The sequence below is a fragment of the Siphateles boraxobius genome, unplaced genomic scaffold (assembly GCF_051911475.1).
Source record: "Siphateles boraxobius isolate OS27281-9 unplaced genomic scaffold, OSU_SipBor_1 25, whole genome shotgun sequence".
Lineage (NCBI taxonomy): Eukaryota > Metazoa > Chordata > Actinopteri > Cypriniformes > Leuciscidae > Siphateles > Siphateles boraxobius.
In genome coordinates, this window is record NW_027508866.1 from 3,110,565 (window position 1) to 3,124,999 (window position 14,435).

Sequence of the window (14,435 nt, forward strand, 5' to 3'; positions counted from 1 at the left end):
ATTTGGATAGTGACTTAACCAATGTGTCACTTTGTCTCTCTGCCGTCAAGTCTATATATACATATATATATATATATTTTTCCTACGTTTATCCTTATGATCCCACCTAGTTGTCTATTTAAATTTAGACCCTCAGTTGAATTTAGACAAGAGTTTTACCCCAGAATGGACGGCAATCTTCTTTACAATTCCATTTTATATAAAATACTAATCCAGAGAGTAATTCAGTTCAATATCATAAATGACAAAAGCATTCATAATTACCAATAGCAGACAGAGCTGGAGAACCACTCCAATTAAAGCTCGTCCCATGTTCTGCATTGTCTTTTCATCAGATTGACTTAGAATTATCAACTTTTTTAAAGTTGGTCATTTCACTTAACCCATCTGTAATGATAAAACACTAATTCCAGAGGTTAATGACACAATATCCTCAAAATCAGGAAATAATAGTACCCCAAACTAATACATACAAGACATAAAGTGCTGTCACCATCACACGCACTCATACTAGACACACATATGTTAACTGTTCATTTTCAATGTTCATTTTTCTTTATATTATTGCTAAAAGATTTAAATTTTAAATAAGATTTTAAACTTCCCATTTTCCTGTAGCTTCTACCTAATTTTACATGGTCTCTTAACCAGTTTCAAAGCATGCCTGTTCATTATTCATTAGAATTTAACGAGGTCAGCTGGGTTGTTTTGTTTCATTATCATTATTTTGCTTCAGCTTGCTCTAGCAGGCCGATGACAGAAAGACAGACACAGTTACCATCCCTTCCTCCGCTCAAGCAGTCTCTCTCACTATAAATAAATTTCTAAGACTGTAACTTATATAAAATGTAATATTAAATTCGTTACAATAATCTTTGACCATTTTCTTCAACAAAATCTGTTGTTCTCTGGAGCTCAGGAAAGACACAATCAAGAGTCACCAGGGCCATTTGGACTGCCTAATAGTTGTAACACAGGGAGACAGGTTAATAACAACAGTATTTAATCACTTAAATCCATTTACCATCTTAAAAGCAGCAACCTAGCTACTCAGTGGATTTACATCACAACCGTACATTCAGTGTACATTTCCGTCGGCCCCGCCCCCGTTTCATGGTGGGGACTAAGATCAGACAAAGAAGTTACTGGTCCTAAAATAACCTAATCAAAGATGTCACTACAAATAGCTTATCACTTATGACACCGACTCAGGTAACAGCTTTTAGCTGACATTGAATGAGAGAGAGACATTGAATGAGAGAGGGACTGGTACACTGCACTCTCATGAACGTCTAACTTTATCTACCATCTTTTAACTCTATCCCAGCTTAAGGCATCTTTGCCAGATATTACATACAGTTTCAAATAAACATATTATTTATATTTGTCTTTTGCCCAAACATCAGGAAATTTAGGCATTACAAATTTCCACTCAGATTGAGTCTGTTGCACTGGCAGTTTCAGTCACAGCACACATCAGATTCAGATAAGCAAACTGTTTCATTACAGCCAATAACAACCTTATCTTTTGAAAGCAAAACATCAGCTTCTAGTTCTTTCATGGTCAACTTTTCAAGCTGTTTGTTTAATCAGCATTTAGCAACTGTTAATCCAGTACTGCTTCTGCTTAATTGTTCTTACATAAAAAATAATTATTCTAGTTCTCAATAACGTTTCACATTTCTCAATCTCAATTTTAATTGTCAAGTTCTCAACCATAGTTTAATATTTGACTTTAGTTTTCTCTTGGAGTTTATCAATCTCCAATTAGGATTCACACTATAAGTTTGACGAGGCAAGCACTCTCTGCTTGTGATACTTTTGCAGTTATTGTAAATCATCTGTGAGATTAGTCTCTATATATCATCTAAAACCTTTTTAAAATGTTTAATTACAACACAATCATCCTTTTAGTTACTTTGATATATTTTGCAACTCACATCTGTTGGAGTCATTAATTTTACATCAACCTGTATTCATCAATTCACTTATAAAAATTACTATTATAGAAATTACTATTATAGATATTTTCTTCAAAAGGATTCACTTTAAGACTTCAATCTTTTGACCTTTTTATCTCTTATTTCTCAGACGAAAAATGTCACTGTCATCATTTAAACACTGATCTACTTTCAAACCAATATTATTACCAAAAATGTGTTGTCATTTTATCACATTTTAAACACCTTCTCGGTGGGCATTTACGTATTAAATGGTCCTGATGACCACCATTAAAACACTCTCGGCTCCAACTTACTGCACACCCTTGAATCAGTGTGTGTCCCATTCAGGAATGCAAACAGAGCCACTGATTAAGCAGTTCTCTGTATTCTTTTACCGTCCACCAGTGGCTGATTTAATCATAATAGCCCAATCATAATCTTCATCATTATTATTGGCTGAACATTAATTTTCATAAGCTGCAAAATATTCTAAGTTTTTTTCACAAAGTGTCTGTTTAACTTTAGTCACACTTGTCCAAGGAAATGATCTTCGACCCATAATTTAATATACTTGCTTTTTGTAATCATCGTAAGCAATACAAGGCTAAACATTTTAATTTTTCAGTTTCTTTGTTTGTTTGTAGCCAGTCAAGTTGTTGTTTAAATTTCCAAACAGAAGCAAAACTTATCAAGACAACCATTTACTTAATAATTTCTGCAAATTTCTCTGAAGTGAGGGCTTCAGAGCACAGCTGCTTACAGCGTTCGCTCTTTTCTGTCTCACTATTAGTTTCAGGACTGTTCAGGTTACTGATCAAGTTACTCAGTTTGTCTGCCATATCTTAATAACAGTTCAAACTCACCTGAAGTCATTGCAGAAATGGAGGCGGCGATCTTTGAACAACACAGCTTGGCTTCTCCGTGATGAAACTGCAGAGTATACTCCAAAATCACAGTTACATATACTGGTCCATGCCAATTTGAGTCACAACTTTTTTTTTTCTTTTTTTTTTTCTCTCGGGATCGTTCCTGATGCATCCCTGGCAAACAACCCTATTTTTGTTAGTATCCCTAACTGCCTGATTCACTAAATTCGGGGATCCCCTATCTGAGACGGAAGAGATTGAGCAGGTTTACGGTGTCACTGGACCTCCCGTCCAGGGACGTACTCTGCTGGGGTGGTGCTACACCATTATTGCCAGCGGGGCCCCCACAGAGCACGCTTCGCTTGCGCTGTCTGCTGCCGTTACCCTTAACGACGCTCTCAGCGACTTCTTATCCTCTCAGCAGTAGGCCTACAACTTACTCCTTCACTCGCCTCATCGGAGTGAAGGCTACTTACTCCTTCACTCGCCTCATCGGAGTGAAGGCTCTCCCGCTCTCCTTCAAAATCTCTTCCAGTCAGACAGCCCTAACAATTAATAAAAGCTTACTACCTTGTGTGTTGATTTGCCAGAGATATCACCACGGAATGATTGCCCGCCGCATCCTCCACCAAACTGTAAGGGGTGTACAGTTAAAGACCCAGAACCAGATATGAAGAATGAAGACCCAGAGTCAGAATTATAAAAAATTAGAGAAAATATTTACTGAAGATAGTTTGCAGTTTCATCAGCAGAAGTCAGCTTCAATACTTGCACAGGAGTTCGTAGGCCGCCCCCCTTACAGTTACAAAGATCACAGCAGTTATACCATTTCCAAGGTCTAAGCTACGTCATTGCTGACAGGTTGAATGATTCTCATTGGCTAAGAAACATTAAGAGCCTAAACAATTTAACACATGTGAGGAGATAGGGGTGCCTATCGCCATTAGTCAAGATAGTTGTCGTCCACTCATTAGATTTAGGTCTGTGGTGGCCTCGCAGGTTAGAGAAGGGCGCCGGGGTGTCTGGTCCGAACGTCCAGAACCTACATAGAATGTCATACGCACACACACACACACATAACAGACACTAGCAAATAACAGCTCCCATCAAGGCTGAAGAGAGTCTGAGCTCCTTATTATCAGTTAAGTATACCAAAACATAATGCTAAAACATTCACTCATTTGGGAGAAAAACAGATCACTGGCATTTACTCTGAAGGAAGGAAATATACTGGAAAGAATACATTTTAATACAACAATTAAAGTTCGATATAGTAACGCTCAATATAGCTTGACCATATGTCCAGCGAAGAATCATATGTGTCCACGCTGCCTTTAGGACCCTCTACTGATACCAGAGAAAGAGACAAACGGCCTTGTGGGTTACGTGGCCTTCGTGTCCTGCGTGTACTGCGTGCAATCTCAAAGTAAGATTGGAATGCACCTAAAAGAAACTGGTTAATTACATCACATGCATTTAAGACAATATAATTTCACAAGCACAAAGAATATAAAAATTATTATGTGATAATGAATATATTTGATTATTGATTTTTATAAAGGAAGTATATAAGCATTCAAAAGGATATGATTATAGATGTATTTGAAGAGGCAAGGGGATTTTGACCAACCCTTCACACTGAATGCTGGCCTCTTACAGAATGGGAAGGCACTAGTTTTAATAGAAAGCGTTTGTCGTTAGGGAGCCACACTCCCTGGCAGGCAGCGATTCTGGGTTCGTTCTGTGCAAGGAAATAAGCGCTTGTCATCTGGCTGAATCTTGGCTATGTTGTAGTACAGATGAACACAAGCAGTAGTAAGCTTATAGTAGTAAGGCCTAATGGATAAGGCATCAGCCTCCGGAGCTGGAGATTGTGAGTTCAAGTCCCACCTGGGTCGTCTTTAATGGGCTATATTTAAGTTGGATGTTCGACAAATTCAAGGATGGTTTGTTCAAAGCAATAATGACCGCAAGATCTGAGTTAGCATAGAACGGACAAACTTCGGATAGCTGTGGTGGGGTTTTGTGTGCGTCAGACTGTCAGTGAATCATTCTTGCCTGCCCGTGCATGTGCCCTTTCAGGCTGAAATTACACAAAGCACTGTGCGCAAGAGTCCCAGTGGCCTAAGGGGAAAAGGCCACTTCTTGCTTTTGCACTGGACCTACGACGAAGGCTTTGCGTACGAAAGCAGAGAGGCAGACTACACACAAAACAGGTGGGAAAGAGTCATGAACTTTAAATTAATCTAGTCATCGAAAAACATCATTGATACGTTTGTTTTGTCCATATAACCAAAATGGCTGTGTAATTGGAGAAAAACACATGGAACAGAAATGGCGGGCTCTAAATGTAAACAGCCGCATATAGGCTATGCCGTAGGCTTGACTTTGAACTAAAAGGCATCAGCCTCCCACCTAGGGAGGCTGTTACTAGGGCGTGCTTGTTGCGCTTGCTCTAAGCCGATGCTGCAAAAAGTCAATGAAAAGTTGTTCAAAGAAACTCCACAGAACAACAAGTATACCCGTGCTTAGCGTTTCTGCAAAAGAGCCACGGTAATTCAGTTAAGAGCGATTTAAAATGCTTTGAATCCCACTACAGCATCTACAGACCTGCGAAAAAAGTTCAATTTTGCCAAAGCATCAGCCTCTGATGCTGCAGAACGTGACGTCAAGTACTATGTGGGTTGCAGTAAATGGCCAGACTATGAAGTTGTTGATAAAGAAAAGTAAATGCTTTGGCGGGGGCTGAGAGGTGGGGAGGACAACATGGCTAACTCCTCCATAATCAGATTGCCCTTCGGGTGATTTTTGGGCAACTCACTGAGTCTCAGCTCCAGAGAGAACTTCAGCAAGTCTAGTTTCTGACTGACTCATTCAAGCGGGCTTGAGCTTCTGAATGAGCTTTCTTCTCCGTCAGAATGAGCTTTCTTCTCTGTCAACTTCTAAGGGAAAACAATGCCTTTCATACACCAAGAAGAGCACAATTTGTTTTATCACCCAGCTTAAAAAAAGAAAAAAAAATCCTGTGGTATCACATGCAATTGCATACAGAGTCAGAGAACCCTTGAACTCATACTAAAGGTGAGAGGGCTCGCCCGGGATTTGAAGCCGGGATCTCTAGCACCCGAAGCGAGAATCATACCACTAGACCAACGAGCCTGCCTGACGCTGGATGGGGCTACTTGCGTACACTTGTACAGTCACTGAACGCTGGCCTCAAACAGAATGAGCAGGGACTAGTTTTAATAAGAGCGTTTGTCGTTAGGGAGCCGTACTCTCTGGCAGGCAGCGATTCAGAGTACATTCTGTGCAGGAAATAAACGCTTGTCATCTGACTGTGTTGTAGTACAGATGAACACAAGCAGTAGTAAGGGTTTCAAAAACATGACAGTTTTGAGTTTGGCTCAGTGATACGAAAGTGTAGCTGTTTGAGCGTTAGAAACCCTTTGAAGCCAAATTACTGATCAAAGGAAAAAGAACTCCAGACAAGGCCCAGTGGCCTAATGGATAAGGCATCAGCCTCCGGAGCTGGATATTGTGAGTTCAAGTCCCACCTGGGTCGTCTTTAATGGGCTATATTTAAGTTGGATGTTCGACAAATTCAAGGATGGTTTGTTCAAAGCAATAATGACCGCAAGATCTGAGTTAGCATAGAACGGACAAACTTCGGATAGCTGTGGCGGGGTTTTGTGTGCGTCAGACTGATCTGAAATCCCCGGGCTCGTCTGGGATTTGAACCCGCGACCTCTCGCACCCAAAGCGAGAATCATACCCCTAGACCAACAAGCCTCTTTTACATTAAGTCTTTCAGGAGGGCGGCACAAATTTAGTGAAGCCCATCTCAAAGACGGAACACGACCTGGCGTCGAGATACGAAAGTGTAGCTGTTTGAGCGTTAGAAACCCCTTGAAGCCAAATTACTGATCAAAGGAAAAAGATCTCCAGACAAGGCCCAGTGGCCTAATGGATAAGGCATCAGCCTCCGGAGCTGGATAACTGTGAGTTCAAGTCCCACCTGGGTCGTCTTTAATGGGCTATATTTAAGTTGGATGTTCGACAAATTCAAGGATGGTTTGTTCAAAGCAATAATGACCGCAAGATCTGAGTTAGCATAGAACGGACAAACTTCGGATAGCTGTGGCGGGGTTTTGTGTGCGTCAGACTGTCAGTGAATCATTCTTGCCTGCCCGTGCATGTGCCCTTTCCGGCTTAAATTACACAAAGCACTGTGCGCAAGAGGCCCAGTGGCCTAAGGGGAAAAGGCCACTTCTTGCTTTTGCAATTTTGCCAAAGCATCAGCCTCTGATGCTGCAGAACGTGACGTCAAGTACTATGTGGGTTGCAGTAAATGGCCAGACTATGAAGTTGTTGATAAAGAAAAGTAAATGCTTTGGCGGGGGCTGAGAGGTGGGGAGGACAACATGGCTAACTCCTCCATAATCAGATTGCCCTTCGGGTGATTTTTGGGCAACTCACTGAGTCTCAGCTCCAGAGAGAACTTCAGCAAGTCTAGTTTTTGACTGACTCATTCAAGCGGGCTTGAGCTTCTGAATGAGCTTTCTTCTCCGTCAGAATGAGCTTTCTTCTCTGTCAACTTCTAAGGGAAAACAATGCCTTTCATACACCAAGAAGAGCACAATTTGTTTTATCACCCAGCTTAAAAAAAGAAAAAAAAATCCTGTGGTATCACATGCAATTGCATACAGAGTCAGAGAACCCTTGATCTCATACTAAAGGTGAGAGGGCTCGTCCGGGATTTGAAGCCGGGATCTCTAGCAGCCGAAGCGAGAATCATACCCCTAGACAAACGAGCCTGACTGACAATAGATTCGGCTACTTGCGTACACTTGTAGAGTCACTGAATGCTGGCCTCTTACAGAATGGGAAGGCACTAGTTTTAATAGAAAGCGTTTGTCGTTAGGGAGCCACACTCCCTGGCAGGCAGCGATTCTGAGTTCGTTCTGTGCAAGGAAATAAGCGCTTGTCCGGGAAAAAGCCACTTCTTGCTTTTGCACTGGACCTACGACGAAGGCTTTGCGTACGAAAGCAAAGAGGCAGACTACACACAAAACAGGTGGGAAAGAGTCATGAACTTTAAATTAATCTAGTCATCGAAAAACATCATTGATACGTTTGTTTTGTCCATATAACCAAAATGGCTGTGTAATTGGAGAAAAATACATGGAACAGAAATGGCGGGCTCTAAATGTAAACAGCTGCATATAGGCTATGCCGTAGGCTTGACTTTGAACTAAAAGGCATCAGCCTCCCACCTAGGGAGGCTGTTACTAGGGCGTGCTTGTTGCGCTTGCTCTAAGCCGATGCTGCAAAAAGTCAATGAAAAGTTGTTCAAAGAAACTCCACAGAACAACAAGTATACCCGTGCTTAGCGTTTCTGCAAAAGAGCCACGGTAATTCAGTTAAGAGCGATTTAAAATGCTTTGAATCCCACTACAGCATCTACAGACCTGCGAAAAAAGTTCAATTTTGCCAAAGCATCAGCCTCTGATGCTGCAGAACGTGACGTCAAGTACTATGTGGGTTGCAGTAAATGGACAGACTATGAAGTTGTTGATAAAGAAAAGTAAATGCTTTGGCGGGGGCTGAGAGGTGGGGAGGGCAACATGGCTAACTCCTCCATAATCAGATTGCCCTTCGGGTGATTTTTGGGCAACTCACTGAGTCTCAGCTCCAGAGAGAACTTCAGCAAGTCTAGTTTTTGACTGACTCATTCAAGCGGGCTTGAGCTTCTGAATGAGCTTTCTTCTCCGTCAGAATGAGCTTTCTTCTCTGTCAACTTCTAAGGGAAAACAATGCCTTTCATACACCAAGAAGAGCACAATTTGTTTTATCACCCAGCTTAAAAAAAGAAAAAAAAATCCTGTGGTATCACATGCAATTGCATACAGAGTCAGAGAACCCTTGATCTCATACTAAAGGTGAGAGGGCTCGTCCGGGATTTGAAGCCGGGATCTCTAGCAGCCGAAGCGAGAATCATACCCCTAGACCAACGAGCCTGACTGACAATAGATTCGGCTACTTGCGTACACTTGTAGAGTCACTGAATGCTGGCCTCTTACAGAATGGGAAGGCACTAGTTTTAATAGAAAGCGTTTGTCGTTAGGGAGCCACACTCCCTGGCAGGCAGCGATTCTGAGTTCGTTCTGTGCAATGAAATAAGCGCTTGTCATCTGGCTGAATCTTGGCTATGTTGTAGTACAGATGAACACAAGCAGTAGTAAGGGTTTCAAAAACATGACAATTTTGAGTTTGGCTTAGTGCTGCAAAAGGAAGGATCCAACCTTGTTGCTCTCGCTGCTTGGTCTGAAATCCCCGGGCTCATCCGGGATTTGAACCCGGGACCTCTCGCACCCAAAGCGAGAATCATACCCCTAGACCAACGAGCCTCTTTTACATTAAGTCTTTCGGGAGGGCGCCACAAATTCAGTGAAGCCCATCTCAAAGACGGAACACAACCTGGAGTCGAGATACGAAAGTGTAGTTGTTTAAGCGTTAGAAACCCCTTGAAGCCAAATTACTGATCAAAGGAAAAAGATCTCCAGACAAGGCCCAGTGGCCTAATGGATAAGGCATCAGCCTCCGGAGCTGGATAACTGTGAGTTCAAGTCCCACCTGGGTCGTCTTTAATGGGCTATATTTAAGTTGGATGTTCGACAAATTCAAGGATGGTTTGTTCAAAGCAATAATGACCGCAAGATCTGAGTTAGCATAGAACGGACAAACTTCGGATAGCTGTGGCGGGGTTTTGTGTGCGTCAGACTGTCAGTGAATCATTCTTGCCTGCCCGTGCATGTGCCCTTTCCGGCTTAAATTACACAAAGCACTGTGCGCAAGAGGCCCAGTGGCCTAAGGGGAAAAGGCCACTTCTTGCTTTTGCAATTTTGCCAAAGCATCAGCCTCTGATGCTGCAGAACGTGACGTCAAGTACTATGTGGGTTGCAGTAAATGGCCAGACTATGAAGTTGTTGATAAAGAAAAGTAAATGCTTTGGCGGGGGCTGAGAGGTGGGGAGGACAACATGGCTAACTCCTCCATAATCAGATTGCCCTTCGGGTGATTTTTGGGCAACTCACTGAGTCTCAGCTCCAGAGAGAACTTCAGCAAGTCTAGTTTTTGACTGACTCATTCAAGCGGGCTTGAGCTTCTGAATGAGCTTTCTTCTCCGTCAGAATGAGCTTTCTTCTCTGTCAACTTCTAAGGGAAAACAATGCCTTTCATACACCAAGAAGAGCACAATTTGTTTTATCACCCAGCTTAAAAAAAGAAAAAAAAATCCTGTGGTATCACATGCAATTGCATACAGAGTCAGAGAACCCTTGATCTCATACTAAAGGTGAGAGGGCTCGTCCGGGATTTGAAGCCGGGATCTCTAGCAGCCGAAGCGAGAATCATACCCCTAGACAAACGAGCCTGACTGACAATAGATTCGGCTACTTGCGTACACTTGTAGAGTCACTGAATGCTGGCCTCTTACAGAATGGGAAGGCACTAGTTTTAATAGAAAGCGTTTGTCGTTAGGGAGCCACACTCCCTGGCAGGCAGCGATTCTGAGTTCGTTCTGTGCAAGGAAATAAGCGCTTGTCCGGGAAAAAGCCACTTCTTGCTTTTGCACTGGACCTACGACGAAGGCTTTGCGTACGAAAGCAAAGAGGCAGACTACACACAAAACAGGTGGGAAAGAGTCATGAACTTTAAATTAATCTAGTCATCGAAAAACATCATTGATACGTTTGTTTTGTCCATATAACCAAAATGGCTGTGTAATTGGAGAAAAATACATGGAACAGAAATGGCGGGCTCTAAATGTAAACAGCTGCATATAGGCTATGCCGTAGGCTTGACTTTGAACTAAAAGGCATCAGCCTCCCACCTAGGGAGGCTGTTACTAGGGCGTGCTTGTTGCGCTTGCTCTAAGCCGATGCTGCAAAAAGTCAATGAAAAGTTGTTCAAAGAAACTCCACAGAACAACAAGTATACCCGTGCTTAGCGTTTCTGCAAAAGAGCCACGGTAATTCAGTTAAGAGCGATTTAAAATGCTTTGAATCCCACTACAGCATCTACAGACCTGCGAAAAAAGTTCAATTTTGCCAAAGCATCAGCCTCTGATGCTGCAGAACGTGACGTCAAGTACTATGTGGGTTGCAGTAAATGGCCAGACTATGAAGTTGTTGATAAAGAAAAGTAAATGCTTTGGCGGGGGCTGAGAGGTGGGGAGGGCAACATGGCTAACTCCTCCATAATCAGATTGCCCTTCGGGTGATTTTTGGGCAACTCACTGAGTCTCAGCTCCAGAGAGAACTTCAGCAAGTCTAGTTTTTGACTGACTCATTCAAGCGGGCTTGAGCTTCTGAATGAGCTTTCTTCTCCGTCAGAATGAGCTTTCTTCTCTGTCAACTTCTAAGGGAAAACAATGCCTTTCATACACCAAGAAGAGCACAATTTGTTTTATCACCCAGCTTAAAAAAAGAAAAAAAAATCCTGTGGTATCACATGCAATTGCATACAGAGTCAGAGAACCCTTGATCTCATACTAAAGGTGAGAGGGCTCGTCCGGGATTTGAAGCCGGGATCTCTAGCAGCCGAAGCGAGAATCATACCCCTAGACCAACGAGCCTGACTGACAATAGATTCGGCTACTTGCGTACACTTGTAGAGTCACTGAATGCTGGCCTCTTACAGAATGGGAAGGCACTAGTTTTAATAGAAAGCGTTTGTCGTTAGGGAGCCACACTCCCTGGCAGGCAGCGATTCTGAGTTCGTTCTGTGCAAGGAAATAAGCGCTTGTCCGGGAAAAAGCCACTTCTTGCTTTTGCACTGGACCTACGACGAAGGCTTTGCGTACGAAAGCAAAGAGGCAGACTACACACAAAACAGGTGGGAAAGAGTCATGAACTTTAAATTAATATAGTCATCGAAAAACATCATTGATACGTTTGTTTTGTCCATATAACCAAAATGGCTGTGTAATTGGAGAAAAATACATGGAACAGAAATGGCGGGCTCTAAATGTAAAAAGCTGCATATAGGCTATGCCGTAGGCTTGACTTTGAACTAAAAGGCATCAGCCTCCCACCTAGGGAGGCTGTTACTAGGGCGTGCTTGTTGCGCTTGCTCTAAGCCGATGCTGCAAAAAGTCAATGAAAAGTTGTTCAAAGAAACTCCACAGAACAACAAGTATACCCGTGCTTAGCGTTTCTGCAAAAGAGCCACGGTAATTCAGTTAAGAGCGATTTAAAATGCTTTGAATCCCACTACAGCATCTACAGACCTGCGAAAAAAGTTCAATTTTTCCAAAGCATCAGCCTCTGATGCTGCAGAACGTGACGTCAAGTACTATGTGGGTTGCAGTAAATGGCCAGACTATGAAGTTGTTGATAAAGAAAAGTAAATGCTTTGGCGGGGGCTGAGAGGTGGGGAGGGCAACATGGCTAACTCCTCCATAATCAGATTGCCCTTCGGGTGATTTTTGGGCAACTCACTGAGTCTCAGCTCCAGAGAGAACTTCAGCAAGTCTAGTTTCTGACTGACTCATTCAAGCGGGCTTGAGCTTCTGAATGAGCTTTCTTCTCCGTCAGAATGAGCTTTCTTCTCTGTCAACTTCTAAGGGAAAACAATGCCTTTCATACACCAAGAAGAGCACAATTTGTTTTATCACCCAGCTTAAAAAAAGAAAAAAAAATCCTGTGGTATCACATGCAATTGCATACAGAGTCAGAGAACCCTTGAACTCATACTAAAGGTGAGAGGGCTCGTCCGGGATTTGAAGCCGGGATCTCTAGCACCCGAAGCGAGAATCATACCACTAGACCAACGAGCCTGCCTGACGCTGGATGGGGCTACTTGCGTACACTTGTACAGTCACTGAACGCTGGCCTCAAACAGAATGAGCAGGGACTAGTTTTAATAAGAGCGTTTGTCGTTAGGGAGCCGTACTCTCTGGCAGGCAGCGATTCAGAGTACATTCTGTGCAGGAAATAAACGCTTGTCATCTGACTGTGTTGTAGTACAGATGAACACAAGCAGTAGTAAGGGTTTCAAAAACATGACAGTTTTGAGTTTGGCTCAGTGCTGCAAAAGGAAGGATCCAACCTTGTTGCTCAAGCTGCTTGGTCTGAAATCCCCGGGCTCGTCCGGGATTTGAACCCGGGACCTCTCGCACCCAAAGCGAGAATCATACCCCTAGACCAACGAGCCTCTTTTACATTAACTCTTTCGGGAGGGCGCCACAAATTCAGTGAAGCCCATCTCAAAGACGGAACACGACCCGGCGTCGAGATACGAAAGTGTAGCTGTTTGAGCGTTAGAAACCCTTTGAAGCCAAATTACTGATCAAAGGAAAAAGAACTCCAGACAAGGCCCAGTGGCCTAATGGATAAGGCATCAGCCTCGGGAGCTGGAGATTGTGAGTTCAAGTCCAACCTGGGTTGCTTTAATGGGCTATATTTTTAATTTGGATGTTCGACAAATTCAAGGATGGTTTGTTCAAAGCAATAATGACCGCAAGATCTGAGTTAGCATAGAACGGACAAACTTCGGATAGCTGTGGTGGGGTTTTGTGTGCGTCAGACTGTCAGTGAATCATTCTTGCCTGCCCGTGCATGTGCCCTTTCAGGCTGAAATTACACAAAGCACTGTGCGCAAGAGTCCCAGTGGCCTAAGGGGAAAAGGCCACTTCTTGCTTTTGCACTGGACCTACGACGAAGGCTTTGCGTACGAAAGCAGAGAGGCAGACTACACACAAAACAGGTGGGAAAGAGTCATGAACTTTAAATTAATCTAGTCATCGAAAAACATCATTGATACGTTTGTTTTGTCCATATAACCAAAATGGCTGTGTAATTGGAGAAAAACACATGGAACAGAAATGGCGGGCTCTAAATGTAAACAGCCGCATATAGGCTATGCCGTAGGCTTGACTTTGAACTAAAAGGCATCAGCCTCCCACCTAGGGAGGCTGTTACTAGGGCGTGCTTGTTGCGCTTGCTCTAAGCCGATGCTGCAAAAAGTCAATGAAAAGTTGTTCAAAGAAACTCCACAGAACAACAAGTATACCCGTGCTTAGCGTTTCTGCAAAAGAGGCACGGTAATTCAGTTAAGAGCGATTTAAAATGCTTTGAATCCCACTACAGCATCTACAGACCTGCGAAAAAAGTTCAATTTTGCCAAAGCATCAGCCTCTGATGCTGCAGAACGTGACGTCAAGTACTATGTGGGTTGCAGTAAATGGCCAGACTATGAAGTTGTTGATAAAGAAAAGTAAATGCTTTGGCGGGGGCTGAGAGGTGGGGAGGACAACATGGCTAACTCCTCCATAATCAGATTGCCCTTCGGGTGATTTTTGGGCAACTCACTGAGTCTCAGCTCCAGAGAGAACTTCAGCAAGTCTAGTTTCTGACTGACTCATTCAAGCGGGCTTGAGCTTCTGAATGAGCTTTCTTCTCCGTCAGAATGAGCTTTCTTCTCTGTCAACTTCTAAGGGAAAACAATGCCTTTCATACACCAAGAAGAGCACAATTTGTTTTATCACCCAGCTTAAAAAAAGAAAAAAAAAATCCTGTGGTATCACATGCAATTGCATACAGAGTCAGAGAACCCTTGAACTCAT

At 42.9% G+C, this 14,435-nt stretch overlaps 3 non-coding genes across 3 annotated transcripts; 1 reads left to right on the plus strand and 2 right to left on the minus strand.

The window, feature by feature from the left end:
* The first annotated feature begins 6,298 nt into the window (after positions 1–6,298).
* On the plus strand, positions 6,299–6,371 carry trnar-ccg (transfer RNA arginine (anticodon CCG)). Its single transcript has one exon. It is a non-coding gene; the product is annotated as a tRNA-Arg (tRNA).
* Positions 6,372–9,144: 2,773 nt separating this feature from the next.
* Positions 9,145–9,216, minus strand: trnap-ugg (transfer RNA proline (anticodon UGG)). The gene has a single exon. It is a non-coding gene; the product is annotated as a tRNA-Pro (tRNA).
* Positions 9,217–12,952: 3,736 nt separating this feature from the next.
* trnap-ugg (transfer RNA proline (anticodon UGG)) lies at positions 12,953–13,024 on the minus strand. Its single transcript has one exon. It is a non-coding gene; the product is annotated as a tRNA-Pro (tRNA).
* Positions 13,025–14,435: the final 1,411 nt, after the last annotated feature.